The sequence below is a fragment of the Myotis davidii genome, unplaced genomic scaffold (genome assembly GCF_000327345.1).
Source record: "Myotis davidii unplaced genomic scaffold, ASM32734v1 scaffold111, whole genome shotgun sequence".
NCBI classification, from domain to species: Eukaryota; Metazoa; Chordata; class Mammalia; order Chiroptera; family Vespertilionidae; genus Myotis; species Myotis davidii.
Window position 1 is genome coordinate 2,310,102 of NW_006284347.1, and position 11,407 is coordinate 2,321,508.

Below are 11,407 nucleotides of genomic sequence, written 5' to 3' on the forward strand. Positions count from 1 at the left end.
GGGCGTGAGCCACACATGGCTGTTGAGCACTCAAAATGTAGCCAGAAATGCAAACTATAAACGGAATGTCAAAGCCTTAGGACAAAAAAAGAGAGAAGGATCCTAAAATATCTCATTAATAATGTCTATATTGATTATGTTGAAATCATAATATTTTTGATATACTGGATGAAAAATATGTGTTCTTGAAATTAATTTCTCCTTCTTCTTTTTACTCTCTAGATACAGTGGTTCTCAACCTGTGGGTCGTGTCCCCTTTGGCGGTCAAAAGACCCCTTCACAAGGGTCGCCTAAGACCATCCTGCATATCAGATATTTACATTACGATTCATAACAGTAGCAAAATGACAGTTATGAAGTAGCAACGAAAACAATTTTATGGTTGGGGGTCACCACAACATGAGGAACTATACTTAAAGGGCCAGAAGGTTGAGAACCACTGCATGGTGCCTAGCAAATGTAAAATGACATACGTGGTTCGCATTATGTTGGGCAGCACTGGGTTAGAGCAGGACTCTGACATCAGAGCAAGGATTGAGATCTGGCTTCTCTGTTTAACAACTACACGGCCCTGGATAACTTAACCTCCCCAAACCCTGGCTCCCTGACCGCCCTTCACAGGGGTTCCTAACAGTCCCCGCCTCACTGGGCTGTTGCGGCCACTAAATGAGAAAACGCATTTGCAGTGCTCAGCATCAGGCTGGGCATGTCCTTCCTTCTGAGCGAAGGTCGGCTCTTCAGAGCCACGGCTCTTCAGAGCCACTGGGCCAGATCACTAAGGACAGAAAACTCTGCCACGAGAATTTGCATAAATCCCTGACACTGAGCGGTTTCCTTTGGATTGGCCATCTCCCGAAATCTCAAGTGCTGGAAAAATGAGGGCACTCTTAATGGACGGCTGTAGAGAGCCAGGTTCCGGGGAGGCACAAGGTCTGATGCGTTAGGAGTGGGTTGATTAAGGGCTAGTACCCACTGTAACTCCTCGCGGTACCGGAGAATACGTGAATTACTGTTAACGCAGGTAATGTTTCCCGAGAGCCAACTCTGTGCAGGACACGTGCTAAGCATTGCACCTGAAGGGCGTGCTCCCGAGGCCCTGAAGCACAGGACGGTGGAGAGGTGTGCTCAGGGTCACCCAGCCAGGGATTGGCAGAGACAGAACTCAACACGAGTTTATTTTACCCCAAAAGTCCATCTCCGTATGACTGGAGCAGAGCATGCCGGGTGATGTTTCGTTCTCTGTGGTCATGAGATCATGCAGCCTTTGCCAGAGCTCCCTGGGCTGCTGAGAGGAGGAGGATGGCTCACCACAGAAGTTCCAGATGATTGCACCAGCCAAGGAGAGCCTGTGACCACCCAGTCATGGAAAGGTCTGCTTCCAAAGGTTTCCATTCCTTGGTTACAAGGCAGCAAAGAGCATCCATCTCTAATAACGACCACATTAAGTGCAGCCCGTCTTTCCTTCGGTTCTACAACATTCCCGGCCAGAATTGCAAAAGTGGTGGAACTATTCCCCTTGAGAATTTTCTAGGACCTTACAAACATGACCCCATTAATCCACTCAATACCCAGATGAGATAGGTAGTTGGAAGTTATTATTATTGCCATTTTCAAGATAGAAGACCTGAAGCCAAGCGAGATTAAGCAATTAGTCCAAGGTCAAATGGTGAGCTAAAGACAGACCTGGAAACGAAACAATTATCTTGTGAAATTCGACTCAAATGCACAGACTGATTGGCTAGTTACCACCACGTGCTACCATCCGGGTTGGTGCTCTCCGTGCAAAAGGTCTGGCTTTTCAGTGAGATTTCTGCAGCTGCATTGGACTGAATTTGTATGGAGTGTTTTAATACCAATGTTCAAACTGACATCAGATTTTTCCAAAATATTGTCTGAAGGAAAATACAGCTCTTTGCTCCAAATGTGGTATCCATTTTACCTAGCTCTGCTACATGTAATCATACCGATGAGCACAGTTTGGGAGGAGAAAGGGTGAGTTGTTCTACAAAGAACTCCTGCTTCTGCTCTCTTTCTTTCAGAGACAATCTGTGGCACATAAGAAGGTTTAGGGAAGCGGTTCTCAACCTGTGGGTCGCGACCCCTTTGGCGGTCGAACGACGCTTTCACAGGGGTCGCCTAAGACCATCCTGCGTATCAGATATTCACATTACGATTCAGGAACTGTATTGAAAGGGCCAGAAGGTTGAGAACCACTGGTTTAGGGGCATCTTGTCATTTACTCTGATGTTGAGACTAAGGAAAGATGATCATACACTATCTCTGAACTGCACAAAATCTGGAATCCAACTACTCCCCTTTGCACTTCCCATCACTCTTCAGTCAAATACCCTTTGCTCTTTTGAGCTATATGCTTTGGACACCAGGTGAATTGTATGAACCAAAGTTGGGGAAAGAGAAGACTCCCTGGTGAGCTGGAGGCACCCATGCTCTGCGCTAACAATTCCAAGGGCAGGTGCACAGAAACATGGTCTCCTGGACAAAATGCCACTACTGATTCTTCTTTTCCAACTCTGGAAAAGGCTCTGCCCCTCCAAACACCTGGAGCAAAATTGTATTTCTTTCTGCCCACCTGAGTCTTTGGTTGTGTAAAGTCAACTACTCCGTTATCCATTTTGACTGGTTTGGGGCAACATGAGATATAAATGTTGGAAAGAAAATAAGGCCCATTTCGTGAACTCGGTAGGAGGGCATCTACCCTTTCAGAAATGCCAGGTGCCATGTTCTGAGCTTGTTCCTTAAGAATTCACAGTCCTCACTTTGGGACTTGTTGAATCCTGGTTTCTTCAACGAGTTAAGTCAGGCTAGTGGGCAAATTCTTCTGCCATGACTTACCAGTTTCTGCATATCCAGGAGATTTGGAACAGATCATTCTAAGAAATTCCAATTATGTCCCCTCACACAGCTTAACCTGCTCAACCTTTTCTCAGCCCCCTTGGTCCTGTGCTGAGGTGGACAGCTCCTTCCAGAAACAAACTCAACTCAAGCCTATGCCAGGGATGTTATGTTGCTAATACACAGACACTGCTGTGGGGGCGGGAGGGGGCGGGAATTAAAGCTTATCCATTTTCTTCTTTCCCCAAAAATCAGCACTTTGGGGGGAATCCAAAGGCAACACAATTCCTTCTCTGTAACGCACTTCCACTTTCGTTCTCATAAACTGAAAACATCAGGCTCAGAAACCAAAGCATCTTCAATTAGAGTGTGGGGTCCAAGCCCAACATCTTGCAAAGGACTATCTAGAGCATTTCCAACCGAAGCTACGGTGTCTTCCTATTTCCAAAAGTCCTAGCTTGTTGCTGCCTTGGGAGATTTCCATGGAGCCCATGAAGCTGCCCTGTTTGAAGGCTGGTGAATAGCATGGCATCATTTGCAAACAACCATGCTGTAAAATAAACTACGAAAGGCAACTGCCTTACCCAAGGAACACTAAAGACTAAGGCCACGGATTTTGGCCACAGGCAAAGGCACCGATTCCCAACCAACCCCTGGCTGATTCTAACGTCTTCATTCCTCTCCCAGATGTGTGCGGCATTTGGGAGGAAAGGGGAAATGGTCCTGTCCAATGCGAAGTCTTCCGATGGCGCTCTGCCAGGCCGCTGTTAGTCCTTTTTCTGTTTTCCTCACCAGGGGCACACTTCTTATCATACAAGCCAAGCAGGTCTTTCCTGCATTTGCAGAAGCCGGTGCTTTAGTGTCCCAAACCCTTGCTCTCGAGTGCATGTGTTTCGTGGAAGTACAAGTGGTAATTACACAAGTCTTTCCTTCCCTGTCATTGGCAACAGTCACCAGGGAAATTTACAGCCCCCAATATCCAGATCTGGAAACTGGTTATTAAACGTGGTCGAGGGAAACCCTGACGTGGCCAATGGCCTCCGAACAAGCAGCAACTCGGCAGCGGTTCCTGTGAGAGGGGCTGGGAGTCAGCAAGGGACTGTCAGTTTTATTTCATTGAACGTTTTTACTATTTATGATAATGTTACCACTGCTTATCATTCCCATTTCTTTAGAATACATTCTGTGGCTGGCATGACATTCAGTGGCCACTTGATTCTTGTTTTGTTGTTGTTTGTTTTTAACAGTCTCCTGGGAATGTTTTATAATGTTAGGATGAGGAAACAAACACAGAGAGGCCAACTAACCAGCCCAGGGCCGCTGGTCTGGGACGCTGGTCTGGGGTCAGGATTTTAACAATTCCAGAGGCTTTGAACTCAGGTATGTTCAAGAGTCAGGCAGGAACACACCGGGTGAAGCTGGCCAGGGGTAGCCTTTCAGAGAATAAGGAGGACAATGGAGAAATGGCAAGTATGTCTAACACTTCCCCAGGCTCCCAGGCTCCACGCTTACCTCTCAGTCCTGCCAGAAAATTCTGAGGCCTAGTCCTGTCCAGAAATATCTGAAGCCCAAGTTCATCCCACTCGCCCTTGTTTTCCAGTCTCTTTAATTTGAAACTTGATTAATGCTTAATGGCATTAAAAAAAATCTTAGGATGCCGGTTTGGCTCCGTGGATAGAGCAATTGGCCTGTGGATCAAAGGGGCCCGGGTTCGATTCTAGTCAAGGGCACGTACCTCGGTTGCAGGCTCCTCTGGCCCAAGCCCTGCTCAGGGCCAGGGCGTGTGCAGGAGGCAACCAATCCATGTGTTTCTCTCACATCGATGTTTCTCTCTGTCTTTCCCTCTCTTCCACTGTCTCTAAAAATCAATGGAAAAATAGCCTCAGGTGAGGATTAAAAAAAAATCTCAGGATAACCTTTTTAAAGGAGATATCACATACAGAGAGAAAAGTAAACAAATCTTGAAAATATCACTTGATGAATTTTCCAAAACTGAACAAAGCCATGTCACCAACTTCCCAGGACAAGAATCACAATAGTGCCAGCATTCCAGAAAATCTTTGTGCCTTTCCAAGGTATTAACATCCAGAAGGTTAGCCATTGTCCTCACTTCTAACCCCATAGATGAACTTGGCCTACTTCTGAGCCTTGTATGAATAGAATTATATAGTATGTTCTCTTGTATCCACTTCCTTTCACCTAACTTTGTGGGAGATCCATCATGTTGTGGCATGTGGCAACCGTATTCTCAAATCTGTTGTTTGATACATTCACATGGATATGCTATACCTGAGCTACTAAGGAGGAAGAGTTCCTTCTCTGAACACAGGTTGTAAAAAATGAAACAAGTCACTCTAGGACAGTGGTTCTCAACCTTCTGGCCCTTTCAATACAGTTCCTCATGTTGTGACCCAACCATAAAATTATTTTCGTTGCTACTTCATAACTGTAATGTTGCTACTGTTATGAATTGTAATGTAAATATCTGATATGTAGGATGGTCTTAGGCGACCCCCGTGAAAGGGTTGTTTGACCACCAAAGGGGTCTCAACCCACAGGTTGAGAACCGCTGCTCTAGGACCTTGTTAGAGCTATGAAGGGACTTTTATAGTTAACAGATTTTCCTAAACATTTTCTCATTTTATCCTCTCCTAGCCCATGTCAGGTAGTTAGGAGACATAATTCCCATTGGTTAGATTTAGAAACAGAGGGTGCTTGCAGGTGTGCGAGCGCATATCGTTATACAATTGAGATTTCAGCTGAGGTGCCTTGATTGGCAATATGATGCTGAATGCACACTGTGGTGGGCCTCTCTGGGTCAAAAGTCCTTTCAAAGGAAAAGTAAACCAGTCCCTAAGGTTGTTTGCTTTGAGTATGTCATACTACTGTGTGCATTCAACGTTTCCCTCCTCAGAATTCATTTTCTTTCTTATTCTGGGATTCACCTTTCCCCTTCTTGATCCCAAGATTGAGGAGGGCTCCATTCCCGGCAGGGAAGAGCACAGGACTCCGCCCCTTGGCAGAGAAACATAGGTCCTGGGGTCTCTCATGCAGCCTTGAGGGGGCTCGGGAATGCACTGCCATGAAGGGTGCAAAACCAAGAGAAAAAGAGCAAGAAGTCATTTCAGTTTCTGGAACAAGCCACACCCGAAACCCAGTACCTCTGAACTATTTATTGCATGAAGCCATGCATGTATATATTTATTTTTGCTCAAAGTAGCTTGTGTTAGTTTTTTTTTTTTAATTCTTTCTTTACTTAACAAAATGAAAAATCCTGAAAGATACATTTATTTAAATCCTCACATTTCTCCTCCCCAATTCAAGGAGCCATAGCACCCTTCTCCAGTGAGTGGCAGCTATGCAGACGTGGAGGTTGTGTCTTGAATTTATGCAAAGTTGCTCTCCTGAGTTCTCCCTAAGTGAAGTCACTGTGTTGACACAGACAACGTCTGTTTTTAAACCATAGAAATGTTGGCTTTGCCTTGTACTTGGGAAAGGGTCTATACCACCCACATCGACCATTCCTGCCATAGATGCTCAAGTAGCCTAGCCCGGGAAGGCAAGCCTAAGGGAGGCAACGATATTGTCAAGGGGCAGGGGAAACTCATCCAAACAACAACAGAGTTCAAACAGTTTTTGTCCAGAGGCTTTTGGAATTGTTTCCTCTCTAGCCAGTGTATCATCTACACGCTCCTCAGAACATTCTCCCTAGGACAGAGATTTATTCATTCATCTCTGCACGTTAGAAACCCATCACGGGGAAGCGGGTGGGGGGAGAGAGTAACTGCAGTAGAGAATCCTGACAGCATGCCTCAGCCAGGTGAGCAAGGCCTGGAGTCACGCTGAGATCCATGCACCCGAGATGATGTGGTGAGAAGGGGGCTTTACCACTGGGGTCCTCCTCCCGTAAACCAAACCCCAGTCTAATCGGGAGAAAAAGATCAGACAAATCCCAGAAGATGGGCAACCTATGAGAAAGCAGACCTGAGCTCCTCAAAAGCATCAAGATCTTCACAAGGGTGGTGGAGAAACTCACAGCCAAGAGGAGCCTAAGGAGGCCTGGCATTTGGTGGAATGTGGTCCCTGGGGGAGATCCTGGGAGGACTAAGGGAATCTGTTAGGCAAGACTAAGGGAGCCAGAGTGAAGTGTGGACTTCGTTAATGACCATGTATCAGTGGTGCTTTCATTGGTGAGCCCTTGCTCATGAAAGGTCTAATAACAGAGGAAACGGTACCTTGGGCAGGGGGAGCTTATCTGAGAACTCGCTGCACTACGTGATCAATTTTTTGAAAATCTAAGACTGTTCTAAAAATAAAGTCTATTAACAAAAATGAAGTTTATTTAAAAGCCCATCACTGGATTTCTATTGCTGCAGGAGACTTTCCTAAAATTCAGAGACCCCAGTGGTTCCTTGCAATGATTTTAGGTAGTTCACGTACAGAGTCTTAAACAACCCTGAACCCCGTGGTTAAATGTTCCTTCAGCGAGCACTTCTGAGTCCCGATTCAGTAAGAACGAGGGAGTCCCCCTTTAGCCCTGGAAACACTCCTCTAACCATTGCCAGCCTCCCCTGGAGCAAAGAGAAAGCTTCAGGCTCCAAACTTTGTCCTCGTTGTTTCATTGTTCTCCTATTTGGTGCTGTCTGTGCACTGAAAATGACCCTACTCTCTCCTTTCTGATAGTGGGATTTCTTTACATAAACTTATTAAAATAAAAATGGGAGCCTGTTTTATTTCTTAAAATGACTTATCTACAACGACATACTGTCTCCAGACATATAAAAAAACAGGAAGGTGGTATTCTAATGACTGACGATGGGAACCTGTGGCCAACAGCACTCTGCCCACACCCCTCAGCAGGGCACTCAAGCCCTCTCCCACCTGGGGATACCTGTCCAGCCTCTTGTCCCAGCTGCTCCACCCTGCAAACCCAAGGATGCTAGGAGGTCAGAGGTGCTGCTGCCCAGGGCTCAGAAGAAACCAGAGGGACACATGGCTAGCAAGTTTAAATCCATGTACAGCTTTGTCAGGACTCTCTTTCACAGCTGGCTTCATTTCTTTGGGATCCCTGGCCATTCTCCCATAATATGGGTCAGCTGTGGTACTGCTGAAGCAACCAATTCCTTTAGCCCCTGTGAGCTCTATAGGTGTCTTAGAGACCAAACCTACTCCAGGGAAGCCCTGCTGGGTGGGTGCCAATGGGACCTGAACCCCAGCCCCATACGTCCCCTCCCATCTGAACTGGGGCCCGATGCATCCCCGAGCGGAGGAGCTTGCTAAATTCTAGGTCCAAAACCTGACTCCACCATGGACCATCTAGGGCAGTGGTTCTCAACCTTCCTAATGCCGCGGCCCTTTAATGCAGTTCCTCATGTTGTGGTGACCCCCAACCATAAAATTATTTTCGTGGCTACTTCATAACTGTAATTTTGCTACTGTTATGAATCGTAATGTAAATATCTGATATGCAGGATGTATTTTCATTGTTACAAATTGAACATAATTAAAGCATAGTGATTAATCACAAAAACAATGTGATTATATATGTTTTCCGATGGTCTTAAGCGACCCCTGTGAAAGGGTCGTTCAACCCCCAAAGGGGTTGCAACCCACAGGTTGGCGACCCACAGGTTGAGAACCGCTGATCTAGGGGGACTTGGTGAGACCTGTAAGCTCCCTGGACCCCCTCTTCCTTGTCTGTGAGAATAATAACAGTTCCTACTTCCTGGGGTTACTTTGAGGATAAATGAGTTCATGTAAGCACAGCACTTACCACAACGTGTAGCACGGACGTCCTCTATAAACACCACTGTTGCTGGTCATCTCTGCGGTCCCCATTCCCCTCACTGTCAAATGTGGGGCGTGGCAGTGCCTACCTCCTGGGACTGTTGTCTGGAATAAACGAGCTGATGCACATTGGTCCTCAGTGCCGTGGCCTGGCTCCTAGCAAATGCTCACTTTCAGTCATGTTTGTCCATATGTACTTATTCGTAGTAGGATTATTCACATGGACTAGCAATTCCAAGAATTAGAATGTCTCTCCAGTCTTTTGCAACAGCAGTTCATAGATACTAGGAGCAGTCAAGGTCGATTTGCAAGGTCAGACCTCGGGTGCGCCCAAATCAAATCTGTGTGGCGGGACTAGCCATTGCTTCTGCCCGCCCAGCGTCCTTGTCCTTCTGTTCTAGAAGACAGCCCACTTCCCCTCTTTGGAAACTGCCCCTCCCACATCCATGAGGCCTGTCAATCACTAGGCCTCACCCTCCCAACTCCCTTAATAAGGTAATTGGATGCATGATCCAAATGAGTCAGTGAGAGTCTCTTTAGGGGGCTGATAGGGATTTTGGGGCGAGAGGGGGTCTCCTCTAAAATCCAAAGCTGTTGGGAGTCAACTTTGCCACCAAGTGAAGAGAACCTAGCAGAGAGTGGCGTCACGGCCATGGAAAGTGCTGAGGACACAAGGAGAAAAAGGGGAATGGAGAAAGAGAGGGACAGAGGGAGAGAGGTGAAAGGGAAGCACTGAGAGAGACAGGCAAAAAGGGAAGAGGGAGGGAAGGAAGACAGGAGATACCGCCAATGGCTCCATTTTTTAAATAAGAATCTCTAGATCCAGCTATGCATGAAAGGGAAATTTATGCCTTGGCTGTTCATAACTCCTCTTTTCCTTTTTTAAAATTTTTCTTCAAGTCCGTAGGTTCTTCAAATGGGGACCCAAGAAAATGAGAAACCACCACAACTGGAGCATTTATTAGAGATGGAATGAGCTCACTTCAGAAAGAAACAAAGTTTATTTGATGAATATAAATAAGGCGATCAGCACAAAGTACTTCTCATACACATGGTAACAAATTTATGAACTGTACAGACCTTGTACGTTGTACTTCTACTAGACACGAGGTTACAATGACTGGCTAATACATGCCCACTGGGAGTTTCGGAGGGTTCCTTAGTTTTACTGATTTATTTATTTCATATCGAAGTCCATAATCACATGGTCAATATCACAACCCACATGCCACTCACTTGAGGAAATATTACAAGAAGCACTATCGAACGAGGGTCTCTGGGAAGCAGATACACTGACCCCTGGCAGCATTCAAACGCCACTCGACACAAAAACTTCTCAGATAGAACTTATGTCAACACTTTGGAGGTCTCGTCATAAACACTGTTTAAAAAGTAAATTGAACCCCACTTCCAAATGAAAGTTGACACGTTGTTCACGTGCATACTGGATACACAAAAATCATTAAATACAAAATTGAGACTGTACATGGAAATCAAATCGGGCATCAAGGACAAGTCTGCTTTTGCGCAAAGCAAGAAGACCAACTTCTCCCAAATGGTAGCCTCAACTTCTCTTTTTCCCATTAGGATTAGAGGGGGACCTGCTAGAGTTCGTGCAAAGGAAAGAGCTTCCCAACATCACAGTGTTTGTTGTAAACCCAGAGACTATTTTTAATATGTGAAAAGGGAGATTTTTTTGTTAACCCCTAAATATCAGGAATATTACAAGAAATGGGGAAGGATGCTATGTTAGAAAAATTAAAATGTTCAGGGACTAAATGATATGCCCCCATCAATGTAGGGTCACTAATATTTTTAATTAACAAAAGTGGGGCAAAAAATGATCCCCCAAACAATAGCGGTGACAAAATTGGCACATACTTAGCGCTAACGCTACGCATTTGGTTGCTTTTTCTGTTTCAAGGACCCCATTTTCCGTCGTGGGTTTCCTGCTTCCTTCTTCAAGTTTTCAGTCGCAGAGTTCAGGTCGGGACTTGGCTGTAGGAGACAGTGAGGACCTCCTGGGTGAGGACATCGGCACTGTTCGTGGGGGCACGTTTGTGGCCTGGGCTCTTGGTGCCACATTGTGTGAACACGTGACGTGCTAAATACACTTGCGAAGAACTCTGCTCGCTTTTCCAATCAAGACCTACATCCCTTTGATAAAGGACAGACTTTTTAAACACGAATGTATTTGGATGGTTTATGCAACACGGAAGCTTTACAGAGCTCACTATACTTACAAGGACGAAGCCAGAAGCAAGAAACCTGCTTGAATCTATGACTCCTAACGCGCCGAGAACGAACAGTGCAGCCCAGTTTCATCTTTCCCGACAAACAGGGTGCCTGTCTTTTGAATATCTCTATGGCTCACGGGAGAGATCCAGTTAGTTGCACCAACATTTGAAAAGGTAATAATAACGACTAAATTCAATGCAAGATTCAGGAACATCTGTTTAGAATCCTTTTCACAGCAGCAAAGAAAGACAACTATATTTATTAAGGCCACTCATGCTTAAATTCACTGTTTGTCCTTTAAAAAATGCAGATTTTAATCTTCCACTTGCATACACGTGGAAGGGTTTCTTCCATTGACAAAAAAAAAAGGATCAATACAAGAGCTGCACATGTTTGCCAGACTTGGTCATGAGTTTCATGAAGTTATAACACTTTAATTATTTTTTTATCTTCAGAGGAAACAGTAGGAGCTTAATTCTCCTTAGTACCATGTCACTGTATGTAAAAGACCTCAAAATTTTGTTTCTTT

General features: G+C 45.4%; 1 protein-coding gene across 1 annotated transcript in view; it reads right to left on the reverse strand.

Annotated features, from left to right (window-relative positions):
- Positions 1-9,622: 9,622 nt before the first annotated feature.
- The window catches only part of ERC2 (ELKS/RAB6-interacting/CAST family member 2), an 861,660-nt gene continuing 859,875 nt past the window's right edge, over positions 9,623-11,407 (reverse strand). Inside the window, exon 18 of the mRNA XM_015571179.1 lies at positions 9,623-11,407. This exon is cut by the window's right edge and continues 1,173 nt beyond it. The gene's annotated coding sequence lies outside the window, so the exon portion shown is untranslated.